Here is a 13,258-nt window from a genome sequence, read left to right on the forward strand (position 1 = left end):
AATAGAATATTCTGCACAAAACCTTATTTTTTCTTCCAAATGATATCAAAGCACAAACACAAAAAACTCTAAATTTGCACTATGGCACTTTGCATCCACTAGAGTGCAGTGTTGAGCTAAAGGCACAGGGTAACTTTGGCCAAATGCTGGAGTTACACCTTTAGTTGCAAAGGGCTGCACTCAACCCTACTCAGCGCGCACACAGATGCACACGAATGCACTTGCTGCCGCTTAATAAATTGTGCGCCGTTGTTGGGTCGAGTATCCTTATTTGCGAATACAAATTACCTGATTTTCTCAAGGGCTACTGATTTTTTTTCAAGCAACGCTAATGAGAACAAATGATGACTCGCATGCAGATCTGCTGACACTTCAGGTGCAAATGCCTAAAAATGTGTCTTAATTGATTGGTTTTATGGCCATCGCTTATAGTGGCCTTGTGTGGGTAAAGCAATAGACAACTTTGGTGTTTTAAAACTGTAAAATAAAAATGTTTAATGTATTGGGACTCAGACGGACATGTTTCTTTAGCATATCAACTGCTCACAGAGAAACAAAACACATGTTCTTCATCAGTGTGATCAAAACAAAGTGATGCAGTGACTGTGAAACAGTCGCTCTCATCTGAATAAACAGACTGGACAGTCAGGGGTCTTTGAAAGACAGTCAGATTGACTTACTGACTCCCACAGCCCACTTACTCCCACTGGGGTAAAGCCTTTGGATAATATGCATGTGTGTACCAATCATAGAGGCTTTGCACTTGACATTCCTACCTATTCTAAGATTCCTTTTCTTCTTCTCTGCTCTTATTTTTTTGCGTAAAGGTACTGCTCTTTATACGCTTGGGTAATCTTTCGTGCACTCCTAACGAGGTTGTCAGATTGGCCGCATAATGAGGAGCCTAAAGATAAATGTAAAAATACCCCCATTACACCACTTTCATCCTCTTGTTCATTAGGTTAGCATATAAGGTTACAGTGCATCTAGCCCCTATGTTGTACATGGAAAATTGAGTGTGTCACTGAAGGGGCAGCTTAACCTTGAAACGATTTTGATCTTCAGTGTAGGTATAATTTATTTTTCTTATGGAATTTTGGTGACTGACAGAGGTTTTCTTGAAGTATTCATACCCTAGTTTAAAAATATTCCAATTAATCATTTATATTTTTTATTCCCCCCAAAAAACCCGGCTTTTGTTCCATCTTTGTCTCTCCACCTCTGCCCATCCCTTGCCTCCCTCTGTCTCTTCATTTCTCTCATTTCTGCACCCCTGTCAAGTGCTTTGTTTGCTCTGACTTTCCATGTGGTTATCTGAGCGCAGACAGTATGCCTCGCCCTGGCACAGGACCTCAGTTTCCAAGGCAACTTTATAATTGTTTTGGATGCGTTCCAGACGCCACTGGATACCAAGGCATTATTGATGTCAAAAGAAACATGTATGAAATGAGGAGATGTGGAGGTGTCCATATGGTTCCGTACACAGCCATGCAAAGCCATTTAACGCTTTTCTCTTTTTTCGTTTTTCCTTTTTTTTTTTTGCAATGGGAGTTTTTGTGACATCGCTGAATAGATCCCACATGTGCCGCATGATATTTCATAATTTTGATCTCTCCGTATCACAAAAGGAGATAATAGCATGTGAAGTGAGCCGCTGAACTGTGCAATATTTCTCCTATTCATGTCATTAAGTCATTGTCACAGTATGTTCTGCCAACCTTACTGAATACAATGTGTCTATTATGCTTCTTTAGCCCAAAAAATAGGAAGCGAAAATAAGAATTTGGTCCATCTGAGCTCAAGTCCATGGCAACAAAAAGGTTGGAACTGTGCTGCTACTGGCTTTAATTCACCACAAGCAGGCTTTGTTTTGACAGGAGAGGCTGTTTGGTTGTCACCATAACCATATTGCGACTCCACAACCCACCCTTCTTCTTGCACACCAACATATGCACAGCATCACTGAAGCTCTTAGCCACGAATTGTGATCATTAAAATAACATATATTGTCAACAGCAACGAGATGAACCTAATCGCTCCGGCTAAATTACCAATCTACAAATGTCTCTCATAAGTTGCTCAGGGAAACTCTTGGAAACAGTATTTTTTCATGTTTAATTGTGTAACTAAAATAAGGCCCTGACTGATCTTTTTTCCCTTTTTCTCCCCTTCTGATCTCTAGCCTCCCCTCCCTCGGCTTAATTTATGACCTGTGAGGAGGAACCCAGGGAGTGAGAAGTGAGTGAGACTGGTTTGAAAGCCGTGAATAGGGAAGGGGGCAACAGGCCCTCCAAATAACACAAAAGAGGCAACCACAGCTGTTTGGAGGCAACACAAGCCTCCGCAAGACACTGTCTTCTTCCAGACCTACACCCGTGCTGCCTTTGCAAGCAGCATGCTTGTGTTTGAAAGCTGTAACTTCACTTCTTGTAGGTGAGAACCAATACATTTTGAAGTTCAAATGTGTGGAAAGAGAAAAGTATCTGCATGAAAACATTTTCTGCCTGAAAAGAGTGAAATATCATGTTGTGGCAACACTGTACCTGTGGCAACAAACTAAAAAAAAATCTGCTTTATTAAAACAATTTTTTAATAGTTTTAGAACATTGATGTTTATCTTACCCTATACAAAGTTTAGGGTAAGAAATGAGTTTGATGTTTTCAATTCAATACTGTCGGGAAGTTTGGGTCAACTGAAGTTCATCTTCCACTGCATAACTTGGAAGTGCTTTTTGAAAGTCAGTGTCTTTCTGTTTGACTTTGTTTACAGTGGCTTGCAAAGTATTCATACTTATTGAACTTGTCACATTTTGTAAAATTAAAACCAGAAACTATGAGGCATTTTGTTGAGATCTCATGTAATAGACCAAGACAGAGGCATAATTAACTGGGAGAAAACTGACACATGGTATTAAGACTATAGTAACTCTTATGTGTTTTTTTTACAAATAAGCTAAAAGTGTATTTAGTCTCTCGATTCGATACTTACTCATACTTTTCATTTCAGTATCAGTCTTTTGGGAGATGTTTCCACCAGCTGTGCACATCTAGATACATGTTTTGCATGTCCAATTGCAAAACAAGTCAACACATGAATATTTTCTGATGTAAGTCATTACAATGGAGCTTGGAGGTTGTTGCCAAACTAGAAGGTGAACCTTCACCACAGTCTCAAATCTTACATTTTATCCACCTTCACATAGAACCTGACCAGCTTCTGTCTTTGAGGAAGAATACTCCCTACAGCAGATGCTTTTTTTCTTAAAAAACTTTACATTTCATTCGGCCAAATCACCTTCTTCCACATGCTTTGACTCTGCTGTGTCTCTTACCTGCACAGTTTTTTTTTTTAGAATACTTATTCAAATAGTTGTCCTGTCAACAGATTCCTTCATCTGAGCAGTGGGTCTATTAAATTCTTCCTGAGTTTCTGTGGATATCTTGCCTGCTTCTCTTATGAATGTTTACCTTGCCCAGTCCAGTCGATCAGTTTTAGTTGATGTACATGTCTAAGTTTGGAGTTTTATCATACTCTTTCCACTTTGAGATGATGAATTAACAGGCACTCTGAAAAATATTGAAAGCTTATGATTTTATAATCTAACACTGCTTTAAACCGCTCCACAATTTTATTAATTGCATATCTGCTGTAGACCTTGGTCTCCATTTTGTGATTTATTCAAAATTGTTTTCTTACAATATTGAATAAGTGGACAAAATTCTAGACTAGACTCTCAAATGGCAAAGAGAGTCTAGTCTTTTCTAGACTCTCTTTGCTAACTAGATGACTTCTGAAGGCAATTGGTGGAACTGAATTGTACTTGGTGACAATAGCAGAGGGGGCTGAAAAAAGTTATACATCACTGTTATGATCTTTATCTGTTAAAAAAAATGCTCAAACCATGCATCATTTTTCTTAGGTTTAATAATTATCTATGACTTTGTTTTGTTCTATTTTTGAATAGACATGACAAAATATGAAAACCTTTAAAGGGCATCAATACATTTGCAAGCTAGTTATGCAGCTATTAGGCTGCCATTATATTAACCTTGTATTGACAGATGTTTTACGTCTTTGTGCAAAGGTCAATCAAAATTACTTGGGTAGATGAAAATAATTAGTATGTTTTTGAATGCAAATCTCTGAAAAGAAAAAAAAACAAAAATAAAAACCTGAATAGTAAAATAAAGTCCCAATGTTAGAGGTTTCAGTTTGGCTTTTCCTCCTCATTCTGCTCTTTTCTCTCCTTTTCATCCATCCACACAGAGAGTATCCAGAGCCATCTGCAGGCCACGGTCCATCCCCAAAGACAGGGGATCACAAAGGTGTTATTTTTCAAAGCTGGCCCTGTCCGCCTCCTGCCGAGGGTGTGCGGCTGTGGTTCAAGGGAAGGTGGGAAACTTCTGAGGCCCTGTTCCCCGCTTGTAACCCCTCCCTGTCGCCCGCCTCCCCAGGGGCAGCCTTTTGAGGGTGTCATAACTGCGGCCTGTATAACACGGGTTACTGCTGACGGCGGTTGGTCACAGTTGATGAAGCCTTTAAAGCTGCTTCCTTTCTCATGGTTTCTGTTAAAATTGTGGAGAGCGGGACCCGCGGCTTGGCTCTCGGACAGTTGCAGCTGTAGGAATAGAGAGGATTTTGGGAGGATGGTAAAATACTGCATTTTGACTTTCGATAAGTAGAGGGTGCTCCTGTTCCATGTTTGATGTTGTTCGGCGCATTGCAGACCTACACTGCTACCCAATATCCCCACTCTTCAAAAAGAGGAAACAATGAAAGTATTATCTTCATTTTAGGGTAGTTTGTAAGTTACTAAAAAGGTCAGTCTTTTTCTTTCATTGTTGTCTTATCAGCATGAATAAAAGCTTCAGCGAATTGTTTGAAATAAGCTTTAAGTGGACAGAGCTGCAAATCACGCAGCTGTTGCGGTGCCATCCTGTTGTTTTGCAGCATCTGGAGAGGCTGAACGCAAAGTAAAGTGGGACAGAAAGCCATGACAGTGTGGTGGTGATAGCATGAGTGGGGAAGCACTTGGTGCTCACCTCTTTCTCCAGAGAGCCCCCATGGACACAGGGTCCTGCTGGCACACAGTAAAACGTGATTGTAGAAAACACCCATCACACTGAGACCAATAAAGGGGAAAATCAGAGAGGCTTTTATTTTCAAATTTGGTTGCAGCAGCAGACGGGAAAGAAATGGCTTTGCAAATGCTATTTTTCAGTTATTGTTTGTGGATTGTTTGTGCAGTGCAAAATTTTATGTTTTACCATTATTAGGTACTTTGTAAATTCCATTGTCATTTACATTTTTCCAGTTAGTTATATTCAGACTTTTATTCAAACAAAATTTTCATCAGCTGGATTTTTTTTAAGTGATTGTTTTTACTGGAGTTTTTATTTCTCTTTTTTTAATGGAGATTGCAATTTATATGTGCTTTTTATTTACATTTGCACCTATTATTTTTATAGTCACACATTTTGAAGGCAAACAGGCAATATTTACAGAATTCAGTTTCAGAATAAAATGCACAACTGAATTTTAAAAAAAGGAAAATGGTTAAATTAGAAACAGCTCCATGAAAACCGACAGTTTGAGTATTTACAGTTTCAGGAGTCCGAGGAACCTGGTCAGGCCAGAAAAAACACAGTGAGGCCCGCCATGTTGCCCTGCGTGAGTCAGTGTCAGTGCAAAGAGCAAAGGCCGGTGCGGTTCAGGACTTCTCCTTGGGCTGTGTACAGGCAGCATGTGGACGAGAGGGCCTGAGGTGCACAATGCTCCTCTGTTCTTTGTGCTGTACTTCTGTCTCACTGACTTTCTGTCCTGCAGACATACACTCCTCTTCCTCTTTCATATTCACGCAGGCACACACACACACACACATATGTACGCTGAAGAGTTTTCTCCACACAGTTGGGAAGACAGGGGTCAGTGACTGGATGCTCCCAGCTGAGTGCTGCAGTGCAGCCCTTCTCTGAAACATGCACACACACATCCACGCGTGCAGAGTTAATGTCTTTTTCCATGTTGGCTCTGTATAAAGCTTTGGCTTTTGTGCTGCCTATACTTCACCACCCACAAAAGCCAGGAAATCCCAGGAGTCGAGGAGATCGTAGCCTTCCTCCAGCTACTCAGGAAAAAAGGAATTTCCTAACAGTTTGTTAGGTTTATTTAAACAATTTAATCAGCTTATATACTTTTTTAAATAAGATGCAGTTATTTCATGCAATTTGTAAATTTTAACATTTTTCCACATTAGAGCAGAGAGTTAGCTTTTCTTAAGCCCTGTATTTTTTCATGAAGCTTGAATTATTCCTAAATTTAACTGACTAGTGTTGCTGATTTTTAAAAATAAAACATATATTTATTCTAATACCTTTTTTTATTAAATTGAACAAATTTTATAGTACTTAGATTAAGATTTATATGTATCTTCAATTTAAGCTAAGTGACTTTATTTAATAAATAATTCTTTTTTATTCTGATATTGCTTCTGTCAGATTTTTTTTAGAGACATTTCTTCCAAAATCATCCGCAGTAATATCAAAAGCGTGAATGTGTATTTCATTAGTACTAATAACTGTAAATATGTCTGCAAGCCCATACTGATGCATGAGAAATATTTAAAGTTTATTAAATTTATTATATTCATTTATATTTTTTAAAATTACAGTAAAAATATAATCCCCAAGAGTACAAATTATGCTGAGTAATTACATGAGTATTTGTCATCACGGAGACAAAGCACCATCCTTTTCTAAACTGATTGACCATGTGGTCAACAGATGATTAAATTGACAATCTCTCAATTCTCGTCTATATTAATCACCCCTTCGGTGCTGGTGGATCGATTAAAAAACGCTGTAATCTCACAGTCGTTAATCATTAGTGTCAAAATTGGAGAAACATAATCCAGCCAGGCTGTGGGTATGTGGGGGGTTAGCAGAGGAAGTGGAATGCATACGGAATGGGAAGACTGATCCCTCTGTTTCTTTGACGTCAAGCATCCATCTACTGGTGTTATTCCTTAATCTGATTCACTTGGCTGCTTGGAGGACCAGCGTTGCCTGTTGGAACGGTTTTACTCGTGTGATGGATGCTATTGTCAAAAATGCCAAGGTCAATCTGCGACATGGCAGAAAAAAAGGGAAGACTTTTTTTTTTTCTTTAATCTGAAAGTGCTTCCCATGTATCATCAAGGCAGCAGTCTGACCTTCCTTCTCTCTGTAATAACATTCAGTGAGGACAACTGCTGCGTACACGCTCATGGGATGGCGTTGATCTTTAAAACGGGTCACAACGCTGCCGAAGAGAGACTTGTGTCACTCATAGCAGTGTGCAGGCACATTACTTACACTGAGACACATTCGGAAATAGAGTTTCACTATCTGGCATGGATACCAGCTAATGAAAGTATCAAGATATCTTGGACCTCTTTCTGTGCAGCAGCCATTTGATGGTTTGGCTGGGTTTTGACAAATCAATTGGTAAATAACTTGGGAGTAATGAATGACAGTCCTGATAAATGACAAACAGCAGTTGTGAACTTGTCATCCAAAACAGAAATTCAATATACCAATTTATCAGTTTGACTGACAATGTCACCCTAACTCGGTCTTGCTGCTCTGTCCTCTATTATTCGACCACCTCAGCAATACAAAGATCTGTTTTCAGCATAGGCAGTTATTAATACCCCATTTAGGAGCTAGTAAACATTTTGTAGTGTAAACAAAAACCTCTGGTTTGTTCTAAAAGCTTTCAGAAACCACTGACTTAGTTCAATGGCAAGGAAGGCTGCTATACACTTCATGCAATCCCAGACTGTTCTTAAGTTCACTCTTGCAGCCTTCCATGCTATTGTCAGAAATGTTGATTTTAAAATTATTATAAACTTGTCTTTTAGCCTGTGTCCCTATTTCAGCATTGTACAACAACAGTCTCATATTTTGGTCATTATTCCTTCAACTTTGAATCAACTTCCTGGTCCCTAAAGAACAACATGGTCACTACAGCATCATACAGCCATTACCATGTGTTGCCATGGAGATGGTATGTACAGGGAGAGAGTATTTCCTTTCAAATACATTTTGCATGTAGGCCAAAAAATTCAACTTTGGACTTTTCTGACAAGTGCATCTGCACTTTGTTCTCCACATGACTTGTGGCAAATGGTACCTCAGTCATAAGGAGTTGCATATGGGACTTTTTATGACTTTCTTTAACAATGAGTTTCTTTTCACTACTTTTCCAAAAAGTTAAGTTGAGGAATGCCAGACTTAAAATGTGGTCTTTTGTCTAGATCCTCCCGTCTCACCTGTGGATCTCCTCCGTAGTTACCATGGTCACTATGATAACTATGGAAATAAACTACTCTATCATCTCTTTGATGGGAAAGTGTTTATGTGACAATTTCCGTAATCTGTGCTCCCACTTACGAGGTCTGTTGGAGCGCTCTACTGTTGGAATTCCGAGTGGAGCCTTGCCTTTTGACACCAATAGTGAATACATAAGTCAATATGTTGGCAGGTTCAAAATATAACATAAACCGTCTTAAAAAAGCAAAAGTATTTTTATAGCATAAAGACAACCCTTTACTCAAACAGAACACTGCTTTGTGTCAAAATCGGAGCACCATACATTCAAGATGCATATTATCTTAAATGTTGGAGCAATTTGCTTGAGGTAAACAATGTCCATAATGACAAAACATTCTTGTTTTACTCCACTATTAAACCACATATTGGTGCCAACAAGTGTCTCAGATAAAAGGGATAAAACAACTGTCCACACTGATCAGTGTTCTACAACGGTGATTTCATTAATGTTTTCAGAGTTAGATTCTTTTCAAAGTGCCTCAGAGATTTTAATGGCTTTTATGTAAAAATACTGTCATGCTGGTAAACTGACCCTTTTTTCAAATTGCGTCTGTCCTCCCCATCAATCCACCCTTAAAAATTGGTCTAGAGTGGGGATACTCAAATTGCTACATCTGCACAAGAAGTTCAACAATATTTTCTGAAATTCATCAGCAACGTAATAGCAAATTAGTTAAAATATTGACTACATTTGGGGTGCTGTGGTGGCGCAGGGGATAAGCATAACCCACATAAGGAGGCCTTAGTCCTCGACGCGGCTGTCGCAGTTTCAATTCCCGGCCTGATGACCTTTGCCACATGGTTTCCCTCTCTCTCAATACCCTACTTTCCTGTCTGAGCACTTTCAAATAAAAGGCTGCTAGAGCTAAAAGAAATTATATATATATATATATATATATATATATATATATATATATATATATATATATATTTATTTATATATATAGACTACTTTCAAGTTCAATCAATTAATTTATGTCCTTCTGAAACATGTTTGATTTTAAATTAAGCTACCAAATGTTCTTGTTGAGGTAATAGCTTTCATAAAGTTATCCATAAAATTACTAATTTTGAACTCACTTTAAAAGATTGACTCCCACTGTCATTTTAATAGGTTTCGTCTGATTAGAGGAAAACACAACATTGTGATTTTTGGCGAGCGGTTACCACCCAACAAGGTGGACATCACACAATTAATTCCTTTCTTTTTCCTAAGTGATGTAAGGAAATGGCTGCTAACCCCAGTGTCGTTTCCCCACTGTGTCCTCATCTCCGACTGTCCACTGATTTACCTCTCCCTCTGGGAAAACTGACCACAACAGGCACCTGTGGATGACCCCCCTATGCACAGTCAAATATGCTCACAGGAAGAAACCAGAGAGGAGAAAATCAAATAGTTAAAACCTCAACCACCACATGCTGCTGGCTCTCTGTCCAGCTTCCTCTTTTTCTAAGGCCAGGGATGAGAACTAACCCAAGTCCGAGAAAATGACTTCAATTAGAAGTAATGTTAATCACTATCGCTCAGAACAAAAGCCAAGCTGAGAAATCCCTTGATGGAAATTGTTATAATTGCCCTAACAACAGGAATGAATATTTCTTCCTGCTTAATTACATGTGACTTAATATTTAAATATACCATTTGTGGGGTTTAAGGTATCTTAATGTCTGCCATTAATTTTAAATATCTAGCATTTGGAGCAGCAGGGGTGCAGACAAATACCTTTTACTGTTAGACTGGTTACATGTGGCAGGTAACGTTTGGAGAATGTCAGGTATGTATTATGCACGAGGCGCCACTGACAGGGCCTATATACCTTGAGGAGAGCAGGTAATTGTTTCTTTCTTTTACGATAAGTGGGACCGATCTGGGAAGCAGATTGACTAGCGGCTCTGACATAAACAGAGGCAATTTTCGATTCTATGCAGACAGAACTTTCAACGCCACAAGACAGGGGAATAGTATTGATGCATTTAAACTTTAACACTTAATCCTTTTATTGCCCTGTACAAAACATAATTGTACATTTTCACGATGTAGTACAGAAATAATTAGCTACGGTTGGCTTGTCTGCTAACATTTGGATTTTGAGGAAGCTTTTCTGGCTGTCAAAATGCTTGCTTTGAATTAATAAGTTTAAAAGTTTTGACACCCACTGTAGTTTTAATGAGCCCAGTGTCTATCAGAAATAGAAGAAAAGTTTTATAAATCTTGAAATGTTTTTAAAAGAGAACCTTTTCAAGTTATCAAGTGATAAAGTTTAGTTTTTTCATAGATTTTGAGCTAAAAAAAAAAGAAGCTCAAACTATGAGCTTAATAGCCCTTTAATTAAAAACTGATATGAAGCTCCAAAGCAAATGTTAATTATTGTGTTGTGAGAAGTAAGTTGCTTACCCAGTTACCTTTTTCCTCTGGAGTGACAAAAATGTTGCCACTCAGTTCAAAAGTGGGAAATTGCACAACCAACATCTCAAGAACTACTTTCTGTCTTACATCAAAGTAAGAGCCTTAAACATTGATACAGGAGCATGTCAAGTTTAAACCACAAAGTCAAAATAGGTAATGATACAGCTCATAATATCTTATATTTACAGCTACTTTTTGTTCTAATTATTAATAATTAATATTAATTGGATCTAACATATATATATATATATATATATATATATATATATATATATATATATATATATATATATATATATATATATATATATATATATGCACCTTAACTCATAAAAAAGTATCATTGTTGATTTATCTAAGAATAGCTTCAGTGCTATTCTTAGATAAATACATTTTGCATAAAAAGTATCATTGCTGACCCAACATACTTTACTACGAATGTTGCAGCAATACTTTTAAAACTTGATACTTGATGATTTGGTCCTCTAGGAACTTGTGGCATGGTTTCCTCTTCTGAAGGCTGCAACCCAGTGGCCTGGCCAGCAGCCAGCAGTGACTTTCCCAATCTGGTCACCTAAATCACCACCTTGTCTAATTGGCCAAAACGCCTGCTGCTCCCTGGCCCCTGTTGTTGCATGTCACAGGCCTTCTGAGGAATCAGATGATGTTTGCAAACTGTTAACATTCTGTCATTGGCCAAAAGATGCTTCTAGATATCATAACATATGGGTGCATGGGTTATAAGGAAATCCTTTCTGTCAAACAAAACTCTTCTATTTTTTTATTTCATGTTTATACAACAAAGTTTTTAATTTCAGAGCAATAACGGCAATGTGAACAAAGCGACTTGAAGTAGGGGTGCGGCACTTGGATCACTTTGTCACTTATCAGGAGATGACAACAGGCTGAAATGCTGCTGGGCTTCCAAACACAGAGAAATGCAAAGACAAGCAAACACATCAATAGACAACTGTTAACACATGCACACACACAAGCGCACAAGCACACGCCCACACACACAAGTCGAGCAGGCCTTTGGGTCACGCAGTGTGAGTTAGAAACAGAGACTGGGAGTGAGCGAGCAGCTGCAGGAGCCGTGGGGTGGGCTGGGCCTTACGGCAAGCAGCAAGGGGCTGGGGGAGGCTTTAGCGATGGAGGAGTCTGGGGAGGGCTGCGGGGAGACCCGGAGCAAGGGGCCGCCTGTTTAATTGGAGCTCATTTACACAGCAGTGGAGCAGGAGACACCTGAAGGGCCTTCCTTGCCTTATCAGCTAAATGGCTCCCTCTCCCCCTATTCCACAAGTCAGTTTTGTTTATTCAAATGTTTCCCTCTCAGAAAAGCACATGCACAAGCTCTTTCTTCAGGTCTGTGCAAAATGCAACATTGTGCATTATAGAAATCAGCAAAAACATCTATTTATTTCAGATTTATTTGTACGTAGTTGGACTAAAATAAATAAGGCACACCACAGAATGTTTAGAAAATGCAAATTTGCAAAGAAGATGATCCCTAAACGACTGTTTGATACACATCTAAACAGGAAAAGACAATAAAAGAGGAAAGAGACTTGTCAGCGAAGAAACGCATCAAACTGGAGATTTCTGAAAAATCTAAATATTGAAGGACGTTAATTAGTTTTTTCTGCTTCATTGTCTTTTATTAAATTACATGTATAACATTTATTTTTTTTAAAGGTGACTTGTTAAAAATGTTTCAAAAAGTTCTAATAATTTTATACTGCCATAACTGCTGTTGCATGGCAACCCTTCATTTTAACTCACACAGTTTAACAAAATTTTGTCATGAAAATTTAGGAAATAACTACCGTGTTTGATATGGCACTGCCAATTGAAGCTGTTGACACTACTTGTACTCTGCATTTAAATAAGCAAGTCTTTAATTTGTAATATGCCGTTGGGGGGAACAAAAAAGAAAATCAGTTTCTGTTGACAATAGCAGCTGCTGTACAATGTTTGATAAAAGAAGATGGCTGATGGTGAGGTTGAAAGCAGGAGGAAGCGGAGAAAGGGGGGCTGTGTGATGAGGAAGAAGAGGAGCCAAGAGAAGGAACAACTTACTGTAATCATAGTCATGTTCAATCAGACACCTGCTATTAAGTTGATAAATACACTTTTCTCAGTGTGAGTCCGGATACACTGAGTACCCCTAAGGCACTGTTCTGCTCTTTAACTACCTACTCTCCCTGGCTTCTTCACTCAGCCACCAACTCTCTACCCATTAACTCGAATTTCATCCAGTCTTGCAAAATGTCCCGAAATCCAGTCCTTACAGGGCTCTGTATGATTGACTAAATGTAGTCCTTAACAGTGGGGCAGAGAACAGATTTGGTGAGTGCATGGTTCTTCAGCGATTTTGGAAAGTGAAAAGCAAGGGAGTTAGGTACATTTTTGGTCCATTAGTAAGTACTATTTCACTCTTTCCTTTCTCTTCGTGCTTACGGTAATAAGAAAAAATGG

This window comes from Xiphophorus maculatus, chromosome 21, assembly GCF_002775205.1.
Source record: "Xiphophorus maculatus strain JP 163 A chromosome 21, X_maculatus-5.0-male, whole genome shotgun sequence".
NCBI lineage: Eukaryota > Metazoa > Chordata > Actinopteri > Cyprinodontiformes > Poeciliidae > Xiphophorus > Xiphophorus maculatus.